At 42.6% G+C, this 23,092-nt stretch overlaps 1 protein-coding gene across 1 annotated transcript in view; it reads right to left on the bottom strand.

Annotated features, from left to right (window-relative positions):
- LOC100579958 (zinc finger protein 701) overlaps window positions 1-23,092 on the bottom strand; it is a 210,073-nt gene that overhangs the window by 121,977 nt on the left and 65,004 nt on the right. The window lies entirely within an intron of this gene.

Below are 23,092 nucleotides of genomic sequence, written 5' to 3'. Positions count from 1 at the left end.
TCCCGTTGACGATAATTACACGGCTTGGTAATACTAACAGATGCCCTAAGGGATATCCTGTATTCCAGACTTACTGTTCCTTACTTCCATTGTAGAGTAGTGGTCTGATTTCATCTTGATATTCTGTGTCAATCATCCCAGCCAACACTGTAACTCCCTTCTTAGCCTGTTGGCTCAGAGGCAGGAGTCAGCATGGCCAGACAGCAGTCTTGAACTTCCAGTTCAACTGGATCGTTGTTTCTCTTGGTGGCAGCATTTCTTCCTCTGGAACTAAGACCTCTAGACCTGCAGAATATAATGTCATGGGAACATGAAGCAAGAATTTTGCTAGTGGGTCACTAGGGGTAGTGCTGAGTGGTGCCACTTCCACTTTCACTCCTTGATTCCTGAATCTGTAAATTCTGGCTATGTGAGAAACAGTACCAGATATTGGATGCTGATTCATAGCATACGCAGTCTTCTGGAACTTTGCCTCAGTCCTGCAAAGCATTGTCACCTAGCTGGCACTGTAATTGTGACTTCAAAAGGTCATTTCACCATTCTATCAAGGCAGCTGCTTCAGGATAATGGAGAAGATCGTAAGACCAGTGAATACCATGAGCATGAGTTGACTGCCACACTTCTTGACTGTGAAGTGAGTTCCTTGGTCAGAGGCAATGCTGTGTGGAATACCATGGCAGCGGATAAGGTATACTGTGAGTCCATGGATGGTAGTCTTGGCAGAAACATTGCAGGCAGGAAAGGCAAATCCATATCTGGAGTTAGTGTCTATTCCTGTAAGGACAACCTGCTGCCCTTTTCATGATGGAACAATCCAGGTAACTGGCTGATCACCCCAAGAAATGTTGCCCTACCAAGGGCTCATGTTGTTTTTTTACTGCTGGCAGATTAGGCACTCAGCAGTGGCTGTAGCCAGGTAAGCCTTGGTGAGTGCAGGACCATGTCACTGAGCCCATGTGTAACTGTGTCACCTCTATCCCTGCTACCATGGCCACTTTGTTTATGAATCTGTTGGCAATGACAGGTGGCTGGGAAAAGAGGCTTAGTGGTGTCCATAGAATGGGTCATCCTACCACTTGATTATTAAAATCCTCTCTTGCAGCCACCCTTTGGTGAGCATTCACATGAGACACATATATCTTCAGTTTTGGACCACTCAGAGAGGTCTATCCCCATACCCCTTCCCCAGCTTTGTCACCAATTTTCCAATCATGCTCCTTCCAAATCCCTGACCATCCAACCAAACCACTGGCTACAGCCCATGAATCAGTATACAATCACAAATCTGGCCATTTCTCCTTCTAAGCAAAGTGCACAACCAGATGCACTGCTCAAAGTTCTGCCCACTAGGAAAATTTCCCTTTACCAATGTCCTTCAGAGATGTCCCAGAAAAGCACTGTATTGCTGCACCTGTCCACTTTTGGGTGATCCATCTATAAACCAGGCTCTAGTCTTCTCTTCTTCTGTCAACTAATCATAAGGAACTCCCAGTGAGGCCACTGGTGCAGGCTGGCAGAGAGAAGGCAGGGTGGCAGGAGTGGGGACCATAGGCATCTGGCCTTCTTTTATCTATTTATTTTTTGAGACACAGTTTCGCTCTTGTTGCTCAGGCTGGAGTGCGATCGTGTGATCTCGGCTCACCGCAACTTCTGCCTCCCGGGTTCAAGTGATTCTCCTGCCTCAGCCTCACGAGTAGCTGGGATTACAGGCATGCGCCACCACGCCCAGCTAATTTTGTATTTTTTTAGTAGAGACAGGGTTTCTCCATGTTGGTCAGGCTGGTCTTGAACTCCCAACCTCAGGTGATCTGCCTGCCTTGGCCTCCCAAGATACTGGTATTACAGGTGTGAGTCACTGCACCTGGCCACATCTGGGCAATTTCTTCATGTAACGTACTTGTGCCTTTAGGACCGGCTGAAGCCTGATCACGTATATACCACTTCCATTTGATGATGGAATGCTGCTGTGCATGCCCAGTTTTATGGCTAGATGGGTCAGAAAGCATCCAGTTTATGTTAAGTAGTTCAGGTCACATGGCAACATGGTGACCCATGGTCAAACATTCAGTTTCTACCAAGGCCCAGTAGCAGCCCAAAAGCTGCCTCTCAAAAGGAGAGTTCTGTACAACATGATAGGCCTTGGTCCAAAATTTGAGAGGCCTCTGCTGTGATTCACTTATGGGGCCCTGCTAAAGGCTCCGAATAGCATCCCTATCTGCTACTGACACCTCAAGTACCATTGGATTTGCTGGGTCATACAGCCCAAGTGGCAGAGCAGCTCACACCGTATCCTGGACCTGTTACAGAGCCTTCTCCTGTTCTAGGCCCCACTCAAAATTAGCAGCCTTTCAGGTTGCTTAATAAATGGACCAGAGTAACACACAAATGAGAATTTTGCTGTCTCCAGAATCCAAATAGGACCACTAGGTGTTGTGTCTCTCTCTTGTTTGTAGAGGGTCCAAATCCAACAACTTATCCTTTACCTTAGAAGGAATATATTGACAGGCCCCACACCAAGGGACTCCCTGGAAATTTCACTAAGGCAGGAGCCCCTGAATTTTAGTCAGATTTTTTTCCCCATTGCCTGATATGCAAGTGTCTCGCCAATAAACCCAGAGTGGTTGCTGCTTCTCATTCACTAGGTCAAATCAGCATAATGTCATCAATGTAATGGACCAGTATGATATCCTGTGAAAGGTGAAAGCAATCAAGATCTCTGTGAACAAGATTATGACGTACAGTCAGAGAGTTGATATACCCCTGAGGTAGGACATACCCCTACCAGAGTTGATATACCCGAGCTGGCCTTACCAGCTGAAAGCAAATTGCTTCTTGTGCGTCTCATGGACACGGTGGAGAAGAAGGCATTTGCCCAGTCAACAGCTGCATACCAGGTACCAGGAGATGTGTGCATGTGCTCAAACAATGAAACCACATTTGGTAGAGTATCTGCAATTGGAGTCACCATTTGGTTAAGTTTATGATAATCCAGTCATTCTCCAAGATCCATCTGTCTTCTGCATAGGTGAAATAGGAAGGTTGAATGGGGATGTGGCTGGGATCACCACCTCAGCATCTTTTAAGTCCTTTATGGTGAAACTAATCTCTGCAGTCCTTCCACGTATGCAGTATTGTTTTTTGACTTGCTATTTTTCTAAATAGAGGGAGCTCTAATGGCTTTAATTTGGCCTTTTCTACCATAATGGCCCTCACCCCAGAGGTCAGGGAACCAATGTGGGGATTCTGCCAGCTGCTAAGTAGGTCTATTTCAATTATGCATTCTGGTACTGGGGAAGTGACCACAGGATGAGTCCAGGGACCCACTGGGCCCAATGTGAGTTGGGCCTGAGCTAAACTCCTTTAATTATCTGACCTCCATAAGGGCTACAATAATGTTTTGGGTCCCTTGGAATCAATGTCAGTTCAGAGGCATTGTCCAGTAGTCCCTGCAAACTCTGATTATTCCCCTTTTCCCAACACACGGTTACCCTTGTAAAAGGCCAGAGGTCTCCTTGGGGAAGGATAGGAGAAAGATTAACAGTATACATTTTCAGTAGTGTAGTAGGGTCCTTCCTCAAGGGGACACACCCTCTCCTTCATTCAAAGGGTTCTGGGTCTGTAAACTGGCTCAAGTATGGAAATTGATTGAGGGGCTGTGATTCTGTTTTTATAATTCAAATTTGACTTTTGTCCACTTGACCTGGAAGTTTTCTGTTTATACAAATCAAGTAAGAACATAGGCTTCCAGGCTGAGCACAGTGGCTCATGCCTGTAATCGCCTCTTTGGGAGGCCAAGGCAGGTGGATCATTTGAGGCCAGGAGTTGGAGACCAGCCTGGCCATCATGGCAAAACCCTGTCTTTACTCAAAATACAAAAATTAGTTGTACGTGGTAGTGCATGCATGTAATCCCAGCTACTTGAGAGGCACAAGAATCACGTGAACCTGGGAGGCGGAGGTTGCAATGGGCAGAGATATATTTACAAAAGACGTAGTAGGCTTCCTATCAATTTCACTGCTAGGAACACCATGATTAATTAACCAATGCCAGAGCTCTAAATGAGTCAGACTATTCTGATTGCTGCTTTGCCTCTGATGTTTGTTACAGTAACTACACCCACCTTGCCTTTAAAGATTGAGAACTGCCACTTGGCCCCTGCAACATCAAGATCTAATTATTCCCATTGCATTTAAGTTTTCCAATTGGGTGGCTGTGGTTCCCACTGTAAGATCTGGCATACAAAGAGCAATCACAGAGCTTCTCAAGGATGCTTGTGTTCTCCTCACATATCTATTTTGCAAGGTATTGGTGAAGGTGATGTCTTCTGGGCCCTCCAAGTTGGGATGAGTAAGTTCTAAAATGGCAAACCCATGCTAGCATTCCAATCTCCCTAAGCCTTTGGATCTCTTCCTCTACATTAAACCAAGCGAGATCAGGCACTTCCAGCTCACTCATGGTGAGCCAGACTTCAATCCATGTTTCAGCTAACCAAGCAAACTATTAGAACATTTTCTAACTCACTGAGCTGAAACACTAAATGCAAATTCCCAGGCTTATTGAGCCCATATTAATAAATTTGGCCTGATCCAACTTTATGTTCCTCCCACCATTATCTCACACCCTTAACATCCATTCCCATACTGGTTCCCTGGATTTCTGCTTATGTAAGTTAGAAAACTCAAGCAGTTCTTTTGGAGTGCAGTGCATCTCCTCATGGGTCACATCACCTCTAGGAGCCACTGGGACTTGAGTCTAGTTACAGGTCTAGAGGCAAAGAAGGGTAGTGGGGGTGGATCCTGAGAAGAATCAGCATTGCCTTGCCTCGCATCTGCCTCAGAGGAGGCCACCGTTGTTTCCTCAGGCAATGCATGGTGAATCTCCTCAGAAAAAAGGTACAAAGGCTGAAAGCAGCCTGGGTGGGGAAGATGTTGCCACCATGAGCGGTAGGGAGGCCATTTTCTCTCGCAAAAAGGGCTCATCAGGGTTTAAGAGCTCAGTGTTCCCAGCTTCATCAGGATCCTCCCATACACCCCCATGTCAAGTTACATGGTCCCAATCTTTCCCAATCAATGCCCTCACTTTATAGACACCTGGTGAGGCTGAGTGTGCACCAATTATTGTAGGTCATCAACTCACATAAGAGCTTGTGTCTCATTTTTGGCAATTTCAGCCTTTTGTCTACAAAAGAGTCCCACGCAGGGTACCCTTAGAAGCTTTGAGGCTAAGTATGATATCTTCTAGATCTGGGAGGTATCGTCTCTGAGCTTATCCATTTCTTTCATCATTTTTTACCAGGGAACTTAAGAAAGCAACTTCATTATATTCTTTGGTTCTCCAGAAATGTTGAAAAGTATCATGTATAAAGTCACTAAACTCCTTGCCTCTCAGGAGCACTGAATCATGAGTATTAAATACATTTATTTTGCACAAGTCTCTAAACAATGCATACCAAGGACTATCAGTGTTCTCTGTACTATTAGAAGTAGAGTCCTTAGCATTTTTAGTTGTAATTAAGATTAGAGAGCCAACTCCAGAAGCCCCTAAACCAACTAAGGAAATTCATCCTTAAAATTTTGTTCCTCTAGGCTGGACACAGTGGCTCACACCTGTATTCCCAGTACTTTGGGAGGCCAAGACAGGTGGATTGTTTGAGCTCAGGAGTTTGAGATCAGCCTGGGAAGCATGGCAAAACCCCACCAGTACAAAAAATGCAAAAATTAGCCAGGTATGGTGGTGCACACCTGTAGTCCCAGCTGCTTTGGGAGCTGAGGCAGGAGGATTACTTGAACCTGGGAGGTGAAAGTTGCAGTGAGCCAAGATTGCATCACTGCACTCCAGCCTGGCCAAAAGAGTGAGACCCTGTCAAAAAAAAAAAAAATTCTGTTTCTCTAGAACCGCTCCAGGTACCTAAGTCTGTATTAGTCAGGGTTCTCTATAGGTACAGAACAAATGAGGTACATGTATATATAAAAGGGAGTTTATTAGGGAGAACTGGCTCACACAATTACAAGGCAAAGGTCCCATGACAGCCTGTATGCAAACTGGAGAAGACAGAAGGTGGTAGTGGCTCAGTCCAAGTCTGAAAACCTCAAAACCAAGGAAGCCAACAATGCAACCTTCAGTCTGTGACCAAAGGCTCGAGAGATCCCAGGAAGCTGCTGGTTCAAGTCCCAGAGTCCAAAGGCTGAAGAACCTAAAGTCTGATGTCCAAGGGCAGGAGAAGCATAAACAAGCATCCAGCATGGGAAGAAGAAAGACAGCAAGAAGACTCAGCAAGCAAGGTTATCCCACCTTCTTCCACCTGCTTTGTTCTAGCCACAATGGCAGCCAAGTGGATGGTGCCCACTCACATTGAGGGTGGGTCTTCCTCTCCCAGTCCACTCACTCAAATGTTTATCTCCTCTGGCAACACCCTCCCAGACACATCCAGAAACAATACTTTATCAGCCATCTAGATATCCCTCAATTCACTCAAGTTGACACCTAATATTAACCATCACATTATTCAGCCATCACAAAATTAAGTCTAACTCTTTAGGATAACACTGAATGTTTACTCTTGAAACTCCAGACTTGGTTAGGAGAGACTTCAATTTTCTTCATGGTAATAGCTTATTACATTCCTCTTGTGGCTGGACACATAGGTCCCACTGCACAATATGACTGTTGAAAATGCTTGTGAAATACTGCTTAGTAAAATTGCCTAAGATATCTTTCATAGCAGTTCAAAATTATTGTGAAGTGTTTACTACATAATATATCATTATATAATTGTTACATAATAAATATGATTCTACTAGAAGAGCATTTTTCCAAAAGCTATGGAAATGTCATTTTCGATTATGGTATGAAGCAAAATGTTCTTTTTCAATTGTAATAAAATTATTTTTTGTTTTTGTATATAATTAAAAAATTTTTTTTTCCTTTTCCATATGTTGCAGTCTACATTCTATATTTGATGCATTTCTTCCCTTTGTTACTGTAGTGAAAGGTTTAGGGGGCACATAAATGAGGCTGCTATTTGGAGAAAAAAATATACGTGAGTATGCACATAAGACCATGGCAGGTATAAACTAAGTTTATTGTAAACATGAAAAAAGAAGGAAATACTTATACCATATTAGAAGACTTGAAATCACATGAAATGATTCCAACATTCTATTTTTTTCTAGATGTTTTAGGCATTCTAGTTTTTTCTCTTCTTTTTTGCCTTTCTACATAATTTTTTGGATAATCTTGTTAGTATCTACAAAATGCCTTGATAGGAAATGTATTCATGTTGTGTATCAATTTGGTTAATTTCATAGTTTCTATGCTAAGTCTTCCAATAAATTGACACTGTATATGTCTCCATTTGAGTCTTTGATTTCTTTCATCAGCATTTTGTAGTTTGTTTTCTTTCCTTCTTTTTTCAAGAGTCGGGGTCTCACTCTGTTTCCCAAAGGCTGGAATGCAGTGGTTTGATCACGCTCACTGCAGTCTCAACTGACTGCCCTCAAGTGATCCTCCCACCTCAGCCTCCCAAGCAGGTGGGACTATAAGTTTGTGCCACCATGCTCAGCTAAATTTTTAATTAATTAATTAATTTTTTTTTTGAGATAGTGCTTCACTCTTGTTGCCCAGGCTGGAGTGCAGTGGCATGATCTCGGCTCACCACAACCTCTGCCTCCCAGGTTCAACAAGTTACTAACAGATATGATCTACAAAAGTAGATTGAGGTGTGGTGGTTCACGCCTGTAATCACAGTCAGCATTTTGGGAGGCTGATGCCAGCGGATCACTTGAGGTCAAGAGTTTGAGAGCAACCTGGCCAACACAGCAAAACCCCATCTCAACTAAAAATACAAAAATTAACCAGGCATGGTGTCATGCACCTATAATCCCAGCTATTTGGGAGGCTGAGGCAGAAGAATCACTTGAACTCGGGAGGCAGAGGTTGCAGTGAGCCAAGATTGTGCTACTGCACTCCAGCCTGGGCAACAGAGTGAGACTGTGTCTCAAAAAAAAAATAAAAAGTAAATCGAGAGAAAGTTGCCTGGGAAAACGTGAAATGAGTTCAAGGATAACAACATGGAACTTCATGAAAGGTTATATATTCATTATATATGCACACATTATATATACACACATGCAAACACATGCTACAGTACTATGCTTACTATTATTTAACTCAATGTGACAGTGTAGGAAAAATTTAAGGCCATGGAAACTACTGTAGAGATAATTTCAAGTGTTAAATATAAAACTTATTGATTAAATTATGATAAGTGTTTGATAAGAGCCATGGGCTTGCTCATCCAAGCACTCGTGTAGACATATATATACACACGATTAAATTAACTTATATAACAGTTGTCTACCAATGAGTTTTTCAACAACTTCTTAAAAATCACCATTTTTGTTCCTGTCTATTTCAGCATGTATGGAACAATGAAATGTATCAACTCTTCATCAACATTTAGTTCATCAACATTCTTCTATTTTAAGCTAGTAAAAAATGGTACAAACATTAAAAAAATAGAGAAAACTGTTGGGAAAAGGGCTTACAGGGTGCCTGTATAAACTGGCCATAAAAATATGGGACAATAAGTTGCAGAAAGTCACAAGAGGCCACTGAGGAGGAAAGCCTAATAGCCATCGTGTTCCCATGCTCTGAGCAAGACCTGCTCTCTTATCTGTAAACACTGTGTTCAAGGAGAAAGACACTCCTTTGAAGCACTGGAATGTGGCCAGACTTGCTGGCTCCTAGTTAAGCCCACTCCCCACAGCTGCTCTCCGATAAGTTAAAGAATAAATCAGTAGTAAAGTTTATGCTGCTTCAGCACTAAGAAAATTTACCTAAACCGCCACTGCTATAGATTAGGTGTATGACACATCACCTCCCTTTCGCCGTTTCACCCCTCAACATCTGCTTCTTAGATCTAAGTGATTGTACTCAATAAATAGTGTGGAGACCAGAGATCGGGGCCTTTTGCAGCCTCTTACCTTGAATCTGGCCCCCTGGCCACCATCTTTATGCACTCTTAACTTGTCTCTTCTCATTCCTTTGTCACCATCGGACTTCAGGTACCCTATGGGTGGTGTTGAGGCTGGTCCCCAACGTCTTGGCTCCCACCCGTGGGGCCCAAGAGAATCTGGTAAAGGAACTCTCAAGCGTGTGAAACACAGGGCCGATGGATGGTGGACTCCTGAGGATGAAAAAGTTTTTAAGCTCTGCAGGTAAGCGAGGCACTCGGAGAAAGCCAGGGACACAAATGGGACAAACTGAATATAAGTATGCCACGTACTTGAGCTTGCTACAGCAACTCTTGAAGCGTAGTGGGGTAAAAGTTGATAAGGAAAATCTATGGAATTGTTTCATGCTGTGGAACAGTTTTGTCCTTGGTTCCCTAAACAGGGAACTTTGGAATTGAAAGACTGGGAAAGAGTTGGAAAGGACCTTAAAAGAGCACAGAGAGAAGGAAAGGAAATTCCTTTACCAGTTTGGTCAGTTTGGTCATTGGTGCATGCAGCACTGGAGTCTTTTCAGACAGATGATGAGGCTGAGTCAGAGGAGGAGAGAGAGGAATTTGATCATCAGAACTCTGAACCGCCTCTACCAAGTACTAGCCAAAAGGAGAGTCCAGAGGTGATTTATGCCAATCCCTGCCAGTCTCCCTAAACCTACTCAGAAAATTATTCAGCCCACGACACCTCCAGAGGAATGCCCAGAATGGCCACCTCCTCCTCAACCGAGTGAGTGCTGGGGGAGGGAGCCCGAGACTCGGATCACGTGCCAATTATTGCCTGCCCCGCAGTTCATTATGCGGAGGGGGCAATTCAGGCTCACTCTGCAGTTTACCACTGTCTGGGTCAAACAGTGGCCGCTCCATAAGGAATAGTTGGGAGCATTTCACGAAATAGTTAAAGAACTACTAGAAAAAGGACATGTTTCATCCACTTTCTCTCCTTGGAATTCCCCAATATTTGTAATTAAGAAAAAGTCCGGCGGATGGCGCATGCTGACTTATGAGGGTTCAAAGCTGTAATTCAACCGATGGGAGCTTTACAACCCAGGCTCCCATCCCCCACCATGATCCCTAAAGACTGGCTGCTTGTTGTTATAGATTTTAAAAGACTGCTTTTTTACACTTCCTTTAGCAGAGGCAGATTTTGAAAAATTTGCCTTTACCATTCTTGCTGTTAATAACAAAGAACCTGCAGCCAGATACCATTGGAAGGTTTTACCCCAGGATATGTTAAACAGTCACACAGTTTATCAAACTTTTGTGGGCAGAGGTATCCAGCCTGTTAGAGATCAATTTCCAGATTGTTACATCATCCATTATATGGATGATATACTATGTGCAGCAAAAAATAGAGACCAACTTATTCAATGTTATTCATCTTTACAAAAGGCAATTACAAATGCTGGATTGCTTATAGCACCTGAAAAAATTGAAAAAATGACTTCTTTTCAGTATTTGGGGATGCAAGTACAGGAAAGAACCATTAAGCCTCAAAAGGTTCAAATTAGAAAAAATTCTTTGAAAACCTTAAATGATTTTCAAAAATTGTTAGGAGGTATTTATTGTACTCAGCCCACCTTAGGAATTCCAACTTATGCTATGTCTAATCTCTTCTCAATATTGAGGGGAGATTCCCACTTACACAGCAAAACGGGACTAACACCCGAGGCCATGAAAAAGTTAAGAGTAATTGAAGAAAAAATTCAGCAAGCCCAAACCAGTAGAATTGACTCAGACTTGCCACTACAATTCATTGTGTTCCCTACTTTGCACTCCCTAACGGGGATTATTATTCAAAATGATGATTTAGTTGAATGGTCCTTTTTGCAACATAATACCATAAAAACACTTACAGTATATTTAGATCAGATGGCAATTTTAACCGAACAGGCTTGTACATGAATTGTTAAACTTAGTGGCACTGAGCCCAATAAAATTATAGTTCCAATGAACAAAAATCAAGTTAAACAGGAATTATTAACTCAGTTACATGGCAAGTTAATTTAGCAGAATTTGTTGGATGTATTGATAATCATTATCATAAAAATAAAACTTTCCAGTTCTTAAAATTAACTACATGGATTCTTCCAAAAATTACTCAGGATACCCCTTTGGAAGAAGCTGTGACTATTTTTACTGATGGCTCCAGTACTGGGAAAATGGCATATGTGGGACCTTGTGATAAAGTTATCCATACTAACTTTTCCTCAGCCCGGAGAGCTAAATTACAGGTGGTGATTACAGTATTAGAAGATTTTAATCAGCCAGTTAATATTGTTTCAGATTCAGCTTATGTTGTGCAAGCTACTCTGCGTATTAAAACTGCCTTAATTAAATAATTATTGATGAACAGCTTTATCAATTGCTCAACTCTGTACAAGCAGCTGTGCATACTTGAGAATTTCCTTTCTATATAACTCATGGCCGAGCACATACCAATCTTCCAGGTCCCTTGACTAAGGCTAACTAACAAGCTGACTTGTTGGTTTCCCCCTCACTTACTGATGCCCAAAATTTCGACTCATTAACACACCTTAATGCAGCAGGACTTAAAAACAAATATCAAATTATGTGGAAACAGGCCAAGGACATTATACAGCATTGTCCTCAGTGCCAGGCAATTACCACATCAAGGAACTGGTGTTAAGCCTCAAAGGTTGGCACCTAACATGATCTGGCAAATGGACGTCACCCACGTTCCTACATTTGGCAAACTTTCTTATGTGCATGTAACCAGAGATACATATTCTCATTTTATATGGGCTACTTGCCAAACCAGTGAGACTGCAGCACATATAAAAAGACACTTGCTTTCCTGTTTTGCTGTCATGGGAATTCCAAAAAAATTAAAAACAGACAATGGACAGGCTACTGTAGTGGAGCATTAAACACAGTACAAGTATCCCCTATAATTCTCAAGTGCAAGTGATTGTTGAGGGAGTCAATCAAACCTTAAAAATGCAATTACATAAACAGGAAATAGGGGGAGATAGGGACTATTCCACCCCTCACATGCAATTACAATTGGCTCTTGTTATCTTAAATTTTTTGAACATCTGCCAGGATCAGGTTACTACAGTGGCTGAGCAGCATTTAACAGGACAGAAGATAAACGTTCATGAAGGAAAACCTGTGTGGTGGAAGGACTTTAAAACAAAGACCTCGGAAAGAGGGAGAGTTATAACATGGGGAAGAGGGTTTGCTCGTATTTCCCCAGGAGAAAACCAGCTTCCAGTTTGGGTACCTACAAAACATCTTAAACTCTACCATGAGCAAAATTCCAAAGAAAAGGATTTTGGAACCAAGATCTCGACCCCCCAGCACACCTGATGGCTCGAATGAACATTTCAGCTGACCAGATGAAGACAAACAAAACCCGTCAAGCGAGCCCACTGACTTGGGGACAGATCAAGAGGCTGACCCAGCTTGCAGAGGAAAACCTGAAGGCACAACAAAAACCACTAAACTCGAGTAACCTCATGGTGGCTATGATTGCGGTAATTGCTATGGCGGTAAGTCTCCCTGTGGCTACAGCAGACCAAAATTATCCCTATTAGGCATATGTCCCATTCCCACCTTTAATTAGGTCTGTCACTTTGTTGGAACCCCCGGTTGAGGTTTATGTTAATAATAGTGTTTGGATGCCTGAGCCTACAGATACTTGTGGGCCCTCTCACCCAGAGGAAGGAATGTTAACAAATGTGTCCATGGGTTATCAGTCCCCCCTCTTTGCATAGGGCCAGCTATCGGTTGCCTAAAAGGCTATCAACAACATTGGCTAGTTAAGACTCCAGGTCATAATCAAAGACCAGTATCCTATCATTTATTTTCTGGATGGAGCCTGGCTCATTCACAGAGTTCGGTCCAACTGGAACAATTTAAGACCAGAAAACAGAGGTGCCAACAATCTCAACAATAGTCAAAGGATTTAGAAATATTGATTTGGAAAGATTGCACTGCTGATCACGGTGTGCTACTGCAAAATAATTCCTATGGAATCATCACTGATTGGTCCCCTAAGGAGACTTGTAGTTAATTGTACCAATCAGAATGATAGATGCAAGACAAAACTAAAACAGGATCTATACTATCAAAGAGATGACACTACTTACACTGAAAAGTGTGCTTATTTTCCCGTAATTTGGACCGATTTTGGTATGGCTGGACCACGTCCAAAAATAATTAATCCAATAATAGGCCCTGAACATCCTGAACTATGGAAATTAATGATGGCCCAATCTCATATTTGGGTTTGGAAGGAAAATATCTTGATGGAGAAGGTGAGACACTTCAATTTGTTTGTGTATCAGTCTTATTCCAACCGAACAGTACCCATTCAGAGTTGTGTCAAGCCTCCTTTCATGTTGACAGTCAGAAATATTCATATTTGACCTAATTCTCAAACTATGAATTGTCAAAACTGTTGCCTTTTCACCTGTATTGATTCCATGTTTTGTGTGAAAACATCTGTGTTGCTGGTAAGGGCCAGAGGAGTTTGGATACCAGTTTCCCTCAACAGACCTTGGGAAGCCTCTCCTTCCATTCATATCATCACAGAAATGTTAAGGGGAGTGTTTACCAGAACAAAAAGATTTATTTTTACCCTTATAGCACAGCTACCGCTGTGGCTGCTGGAATTGCTTTACATTCCTCTGTTCAAACTGCAGAATATGTAAATAATTGGCAAAATAATTCCTCAAAATTGTGGAACTCTCAGACTCAAATAGACCAAAAATTGGCAACTCAATGATCTTAGACAGACTGTTATATGGATGGGAGATTGTATAATGAGCTTAGAGCATCGATTGCAAATGTAATGTGATTGGAAATACTTCCGATTTCTGCATAACTCCCCATTCATATAATGCTACTGAACATCATTGGGAAAAAGTTAGACATCATCTGGAAGGAAGGGATGGAAATTTAACATTGGATATAGCCAAATTAAAGGAACAGGTTTTTGAAGTGTCTCAGGCTCATTTAACTCTCCTGCCTGGAACTGACATCCTAGCTGGAGCTGCTGATGGACTTTCAAATGTAAATCCTCTCAAATGGATTAAGACCACTGGAGGACCAACTATTGCAAATTTTGCCTTAATGTGTATCTGTTTATGCTGTTTGCTTTTAGTCTGCAGATGGGGAAGACGCCTCTGGAGAGAGACCAGACACTACGAACAAGCCATGATAGCAATGGTGGTTTTAAAAAAGAAAAAATGGGTTGTGTTGAAGCTGGTCCCCAACAAAAACTATATCACTACTATTAATATAATTTAGGACAAAAACCATGCCATCATCTCAATTGATGCAAAAAAACATTAGGAACAATTCAACATCATTTCTGGATTAATACATGTAACAAACTAGAAATAGAAGAAAACCTCATGACATTGGTTTTGGAAAGGATTTCTCAGATATAATACCAAAAGCACACGCAAGAAAAGTAAAACACTAAAGGATCTACATCCAACTTAAAAGCTTTTGCACTTCAAAGGAATCAATCAAAAGAAGGAAAAGGCCAACCTACCAAATGGGAGAAGAGTTGCAAATCATATATCTGATAGGCATTAACAGATTATCAAGTAACTTCTACAATTTGACACCAAAAATAAATAACCCAATTAATGAATGGGCAAAGGAACTGAATAGACATTATTCTAAAGAAGATGACAATATGGCCAACAAGCACGTGATAAGATGCTCATCACCACCAATCATAAGACAAATGCAAATCAACATTACAATGAGGTATCACCTCACACCCATTAGGATGGCCATCATCAATAAAAAAAAGTGTTGGAGAGGATGCTGAGAAACTGGAACACTTGTGGACAGTTGGTGGGAATGTAAAATGGTATACCCATTACTGAGGTCAGTAAGGGGGTTCCTCAAAATATTAAAAACAGAACTACCATATAATCCAGCAATCCCACTTCTGGGCATGGGTGTGTGTAGATATTTTATACATCTATATACATACACACATGTACACACACGTATATATATATTTGTGTGTGTGTATGTACACACACATGTACATATTTAAAAATATACATCTGGCCAGGCATGGTGGCTATGCCTGTAATCCCAGCACTTTGGGAAGCTGAGGCAGGTGGATCACGAGGTCAAGAGATTGAGACTATCCTGGCCAACATGGTGAAACCCCATCTCTAATAAAAATACAAAAATTAGCTGGGTGTGGTGGCATGCACCTGTAGTACTTGGAAGGCTGAGGCAGGAGAATCACTTGAACCTAGGAGGCAGAGGTTGCAGTGAGCCAAGATCGCACCAGCCTGGTGACAGAGTAAGACTCCATCTCAAAAAAAAAAAAAAAAAAAAAAAAAAAAAAAAAAAAATATAATATATATATATATATATATACACATACGTCTCAAAATATATATACACACACGTCTCAAAATATATATACACATATATATACACACACATATATATACACACACATATATACACATATATATACACACATGTATATACACACATATATACACACATGTATATACACACATATATATACACATATACACACACACACACACAGACATCTATATATATGCACTCATACCCAGAAGTGAGACTGCTGGATCATATGGTAGTATATATGTGTGTGTGTACATACACATTAAAGACTTGAAAGCAGGCCCTCAAAGAGATATTTGCAAATCCCTGCTCATCACAGCATTATATACAATAGCCAAGAAGATGGAAAAACCAACATGCCTATCTACAGATGAATGGATAAAGAAAATGTATTATACACAAGCAATGGAATATTATTCAGCTTTATAAAAGGAGAAAATCCTGTCATATGCTACAACATGGATGAACCTTGAGGATATTACACTAGGGAAAATAAGACAGTCACAAAAGGACAAATACTATGTGATTCCACTCCCATGGGATACTAAAGTAGTTGAATGCATATAAACACAACATAGAAAAATGGGTTGACAGAGGCTATAGTGAGGTGAGAAGGGATGTAGTGTATTCTGGGTATACAGTTTCAGTTTTGCAGATGAAAAACTTCTAGATATGTTGCACAGTAATGTGAACATACTTAACATTACTGAACTATAAACAGGCAAATAAACTTTACTAAAAGACATAACAAAGACAGCATCATGGACCGGAAAACCCAATTCTTATTAGCAGATGTGGTGACACAAAGACCTCTCTGACTAGGAATCCACAGCCATTCAAACACAAAAGAAATATATGAGTTTTTAATGACTGTGCCCTGTGAAAGGAGAACCATCATAATTTTGAAAAGAAAAACAAAATGGAGGGGTTTGCCAAATATGTAAGAACCTCTTATGACAAACATCTGAAATTTTACAACAAATCAAATAAAATACTTATGATATACACAAAAATTCAAATTAAACACAAATGTAAACAAAATTTTAAACAAAACTTTATTCCTAAATGAAACTTAGTACTTAATAATCATGCAAGGCCTTCCAAATCAAGAGGAAACAAACAAAGGCACAACAAAAATCAGAAGGTATAAATGAAAGATTTGTCTTATAATTAAAAAATGTGTAACCTAAAATAAAAGACATCAGGGCATATGTAAGGAATAAAAACCATAGGAATTAAAACAGATACTAAAATACATGGAAAGAAAATTGAGCAAAGCATGAAAATTTGTTTTATATATACATGTCCCCAAAATAATAAAACCTGACTGACAATAAATTGAAAAATGAAAATATAGAGGGTTGTCATTTTTCCCAGATTTTCAAAATATATATATATAAACATAGTAGCAAGTTTTTTTGTTTTTTTGTTTTTTGTCTTTTTTATGAGGGGGAAATTTCACATGTTCTTGGTGGGAGAGGTACCCCGCAGCTCGGGATAACAGGAGAACCTTGCAAGATCTAAGAAAATAGGAAATGCCCCATCCTAGAAGAAGTATTACCCAAGTCTTCCCATTTTCACCTGAAACACCTGTTTCACAAGAGTCTCTGCAGGAATACCACAATCTCCATAGGATGGATGTACTTAGAATGGTTTAAAGAATCTCTTGCTGTTAAATATTTACTACAAATGGAGTATAAAATCAGGCAGAAAACATTTCCTCTTCCTAATCTCTTCTTCCAAATTTTATCAGGCAGTTGTGCACATTAAGACTTCCACGTGCAGCTTCCATAATCCGGTCTACAGAGCTGGCAGTGCATCCAGACCTGGCCCTTAAACAATCCTTCAATCCCTGCTGCCCGAGAGCAGTGACACCATGGGGCCCACACCCCATCTCCATCCATGTCTGGGTATAAGCCCTTCCCAATGGAGCCTCTTCACAAATTCCACACCACCGGTCACTGTGAGATGGAATTTAAGTAACATCAGAGGAACTGAGGGAAGACATGGGTGAGGCAGGATGCTTCAGACTCAGAGAAGACTGACTTCTCCAATGCCTGATGTGTACAGGGAAAAGCTCTCCTCAAATCATGCTTTTCCTCTATTCTCACACCACAACAATCATCAACATAGAAGAAGACCTCTGTGGCTAAATGTATGTGGGTACTTACCCCACACACCAAGCAGCAGACACTAGCTGGGTATCTTCCAATTTAATTCCAACACTGTCCACTGTGCACATTAAGACTGGAGATAGTGTCAGATCCCATGAGTTGATGGCTCAGTCTCCAAGACTGCCTCCACACACACACCAGTTGCAAGTCCAGGCCTTCAGAACTTATGACCACCCAGCTTCAAACTGGGGTTCATACGACTCCCTCTTTGTGTTCAATTAATTTGCTAGATTGGCTCACAGAACTCAGGGAAGCACTTACTTACCTTTACCAGTTTATTATAAAGGATACTGCAAAGGATACAGATGAAGAGGCACCTACACCAAGGTATGGAGGAAGGGGTGCAGGGCTTCCATGCCCCTCCTGGGCTTACCACCTCCAAGAACCTCCACATGTTCAGCCATCCAGAAGCTCACCGAACTTTGCCCTTTTGGGTTTTTATGGAAGTTTCATGACATCAACATTCTTCCCCCCAGGGTACAGGGTGAGAAGCTCTCAGAGGAGGGTCTTAAGACCACAGTTAGAAAGGCTGGGGAACATCAGAGTGAAAGGAAGACAAAAGAAGGTCAGAGGCCTGCCCCTGAGGCTTAACACGTCCAATATTACAACAAAAGATTGTTAACAAGGGCTACGGAGGTTATAAGCCAGGAACCGTCGATGGAAACCAATATATATCATAACACCACACGTGGCATTTCAGAAAGGAAGGAGACACAGAACAGTCCACTGAGAATATCACTGTACCTAAGAGCCATTCCTGACTCCTTTTCTTTCCTCTTCTTCCTCTTCTAGGCTTCTTCCTTAGGAGAGATGAAAGAGACTTTAGAAGCTAATCCTGAAAGAAAAAGAAAAAGAAAACTTTTTAAAAAACAAGTTAATCCTGAGTGTTCAAAATATGCTGTTATTGCTCAAAATCAACAAACCCCCTCCCTGTGCCACAACCACACACACAAGAAAGACCTCGACCTGTGGAAAGATGGCCCTCTGCTGCCCACAGCACCAGGGATGATGCAGACAAGAATGTCCTACAGGAAGAACAAGTCAGTTTTTGAGTTCTTCAAAGCTTACTCCCCTCCTGGAAAAGCCCACATACACGCTGCAGCAGTGGGGTGCTGGGCTGGACTGAGCTCCCCTTCAGGGCACAGATCTGGCCCTGACCAAACCCCATGCAGAGCACAGCCTCTCCCCTCTCTGTGGATCACAGGCTGATCTCAGCCTTCAGAAATGGAAGACACAGCACCCTGATGTTCAATGATGAATACAGATTAGAATCAGGTGGGACACTGCGCTTGAACCTATGTGCATGGGAACCTCTGGAAAGCAGGCACAAGAGATATATTTGCAAAATGTCTCAGCATTCTAATGTGAAGCCAGGGTTGAGCTAAACTCAGAGGGAGCAAGCCCAAAACAACCCCTACCTTCTGGCTCTGCTCTCCCCTTGGGTCCTTTTTGTCACCAGGATCCAGACAGTAGACAGCAAAGGAGCAGAAAGAAACATCTAGGGGAGGCAATATGGGCCAGAGCAGGTGAGGGTGTGACAGGGGAAGGGTCACATAAACCTTCACTGAGAAGGTGATATCAGAACCCAGGCCTAGAAAAGGAAGGATGTTTGTCACCTGCAACTGAGGGGCTAGAGAGTCCTAGGCAGAGGGACAGCCCAGGTGAAGGCCCTGAGACAGGAGCAACCTCAGCTCCAGGAAAAGGAATGATGTCTGTGTAGCTGCAGCAGAGGGAGCAAGGCCGACACAGGCAGGAGGTGAGGTCAGAGAGGTCCTGGGGGCGCAGATCAGATAGGGCGGAGGCCTTTAAACATTTTTCTCCCTCACCTCAAAAGAATTTTGAAAATGCTAGTTCCTGACCCATTTTAAGCAATCATGCAATTTTTTTCTTTGTATTATTCGTTAAAACACTTTCAAACAAGGAACTATGTCCTAGATTTTAAATATATGCCAATATGTTCACCTAAGCTCCCAGAAGTATGGGGTCACCCTTATCTGAGCTGGGCAGGACTGCAGGGGAGCGTACATCGGAGAACTCAGGAAGTCACTAGTGGACACGTAAATATGGAGATGCCTGTTGGATGTCCCAGAAGAGAGTTGAGGAGACACCTGGACACAGAATTCTAGAAATTAGGAGAGAGGTCTACAAGGGATGGAGACATAAAGGTGGGGTTTAAAACCATGAGATGAAATGATAAAGAAAGGCAGTGGCTGGGCGTGGTGGCTCACGCCTGTAATCCCAGCACTTTGGGAGGCCGAGATGGGTGGATCACAAGGTCAGGAGTTTGAGACCAGCCTGACCAACATGGAGAATCCGTCTCTACTAAAAACACAAATGTAGCTGGGTGTGGTAGCACATGCCTATAATCCCAGCTACTCGGGAGGTTGAGGCAGGAGAATCGTTTGAACCTGGCAGGCGGAGGTTGCGGTGAGCCGAGATTGCACCATTGCAATCCAGTCTGGACAACAAGAGCAAAACTCCAACTCAAAAAAAAAAAAAAAGAGAAAAGAAAGGCAGTAGATGTGGGCAGAGAGGAAAAGTGGTTGGAGGACTAAGCCGTGGGTCACTCCCACATTCAGAAAACAGTGAGTCAGGATACATCGGCAGAGAAAAATGGTAAGAGATGAAGATGATATCAAGAAAATCAAAACACAGGGCAGGGACAGATCCTTCCCAGTCAATACTGAGTAGAAAGCATGGGGCTTGAGACAGGTGAGTGAGCCTGTTAGAAATATCTTCCCTTCACTGACACAGGAAAAAACCAAACTGTTTTTATTGCTCTCATGCTCAACACAGAATACTTTACTTCTGGTCAAGAAAATGTGTGGTTTCCCTACACTGACCAGTTCCTTGCAGACTTCCACCTGGGAATCCAAAAATTTAACTCAATTCTTACACTATCTACAAGGAGATAGTGTCAGATCCCACAGATGAAAAGCTCAGTCCCACAAGACTACCCTTCACCTTAGAAGCTGTACACAAGTAGTAGTTTTCACCTCTACTTCTGACTGACCAGATGAACACCATGGTTCCCAAATCCTCTCCTGCATTCAATTAATTTTCTAGAACTGCTATTCCACCTGTCTATCTGCAACCTTTGTAATATCCTTTAAAACAAATGAGTAAACCCAACTAAAACGTTTCTGAGTTCTGTGAGCTACTCTGGCAAATTAATAAATACTGAAGACTGGGTCATGGGAATCCTCAATTTATACCCAGTAGCTTAGAAGTTCAAGTTCCAATCTGCGACTTGTAACTGACATCTGAAGTGGAGAAGTTTTGTGGACTGAGCCTTTAATCTGTGGAATCTGATGCTTACTCCAGGTACAGCTGTCAGAAATGAGGTAAATTATGGGACACCGAGTTGGTGTCTGATAGAGAACTGCTTGTTAGTGGGGAGAAATCCCCACACATTCAGTGACCACAGGTAAAGTATTCTGGGTTCCGTGTTTACTATTGTGTTGAGTTTCAGAGGAGGAAAGAATAAATAAATCGTTTTTCCTCTGGAAGAGCACATTTTCCAGCGGGTGCAATTTAGATCGGAAAAACACTGAGTGTCAAAAGCCAGGCCCCGTCACCTCCCTCAACGAGGGGTAAGGAGCGCGGGTTGTGAAGGGGAAACCTGGGGAACAGAACGGCCCAGCCCAGGGAGGACAAGGTTGGGGGTGGATTAGGAGAGGGGTGGGGTTTCCAAAATCCCAGGGCCGGGCAGAGGACACGGCGCTGATGCATCGAGACTGCGGGACTGAGCTCCAAGGGACCAGAAGGTCGAGGCTTGGAGGACCCACTGGGCATGAATACACCTCATGGGTGAGGGCTTTCACATGACGCGGGACCGAAGGAGTGGTCAGCAAAGGGTTTTAAGCAGGTAAACGGGACGAAAAGCGTCTACACGGCCCAAAGGCAGAGAGCTCAGGACAGGACCAGCAGCCTCCGAGCGATTTTAACCTCCGAATTTCTTGGCGACGTGTTAATTTACCTAGGGTGGAGGGAATGGCGGGAGGGTTTTAAGATCCGTGGGAACCCCTCCGCCAACACCAGGTACAGAAGCGCTGGAAGCGGATCTAATCAAGACAAAGGGAAACTCACCCGCTGCTGCAAGACCGGCTCCCCACGCAATCGGCTTCCGGGTCTTCAGGAAACTCCGCACGATTCACTTCCGGGTTTCCAGGAAACCGCGCGCAGCTGAGGCCAGGGATGGGCGAGGCCCAGGAGAAGAGAGGGTGGGGCGGCGAGGGGCGGGGTCGGACGGTGAGGGGCGGGGTCTGCGCTGCCTTCAGCCTGTCTCTGGGCGCTTCCGTTCTCCAGGTTTTTGAGGAAAGACCGTTATCAGTGACCAGCAGCCAAACAGTCTGGGACCTGGGATCTCTATGAGAGGGTCAAAGTAGGGGACAGTGATTGGACCTAAGATAGTTCCTGCAATTAAAGTTAATTTTAGTATTTTAATTTAAAAGCCCTGGAATTGTCTGGGAGGGGAAGCGAACTAGAACGTGAAATGCAAAGCCCTGCCTGGGCGGAACATGCAATTTGATGCTGTCGTCCCACAGAACAGAGTAGAAATCCTCTCCTTTTCTATTCCCCCTACACTCTGGAGGGTGAGGATCAACCCTGTGCTCAGCTCCTGAGAATTTCCCAGGGACAACGCCTTGGGCATGGAGGGTTAAGGCCAGGGATAAGTTAGGTCACCAAATGCTGCTTTTAAAAAGGAAAGCTAAAACTTTTAGATGATAGATATAAATGACTCTTAAACTTTTAAACAATAGATATAAATAGCTCTCCCTTATACCTGTTACTGTATTCCAAACTTCAGATGAATTAACCTCAAACACCTCTGAGATAAACTTTATTGACAACATGTCAATAATTTCGATATGTAGAGTGAATTTCAAATTTACACGCACTCTGAATGTAAATAGAAAAGACGATTTTTGGCTCGGTGTGTTGGCTCGTGTTTCTAATCCTAGCACTTTGGGAGGCTGAGATGGGAGGATCACTTGAGGCTAAATGTTCAAGACTAGCCTGGGCAACAAAGTGAGTCCCAGTCTCTCTGAAAAAACACACACAGGGCCGGGCACGGTGGCTCACGCCTGTAATCCCAGCACTTTGCGAGGCCGAGGCGGGCGGATCACCTGAGGTTGGGAGTTCGAGACCAGCCTGACCAACATGGAGAAATCCTGTGTCTTCTAAAAATACAAAATTAGCTGGGCGTGGTGGCGCATGCCTGTAATCCCAGGTACTCGGGAGGCTGAAGCAGGAGAATTGCTTGAACCTGGGAGTTGGAGGTTGCGGTGAGCAGAGATCGGGCCACTGCCCTCCAGCCTGGGCAACAAGAGTGAAATTCCATCTCCAAACAAAACAAAAACGAAAAAAAGAAAACACACGCACAAAACAAAAACACACTTTTTTTTTTTTAAGTTGCTGAAGGGGTATCATTTCTTGAGTTAAATAATACGGGTTTTTTTTTTAATCTGTAATTGATGTACATTTGATTTTAAGAAGACACTGTTTACATCAGGTCACCACAAAGTAGATT

The sequence above is a fragment of the Nomascus leucogenys genome, chromosome 10, assembly GCF_006542625.1.
Source record: "Nomascus leucogenys isolate Asia chromosome 10, Asia_NLE_v1, whole genome shotgun sequence".
NCBI lineage: Eukaryota > Metazoa > Chordata > Mammalia > Primates > Hylobatidae > Nomascus > Nomascus leucogenys.
The sequence above is the reverse complement of the archived record's forward strand: the minus strand, read 5'-3'. Positions and strand labels throughout refer to the sequence as shown.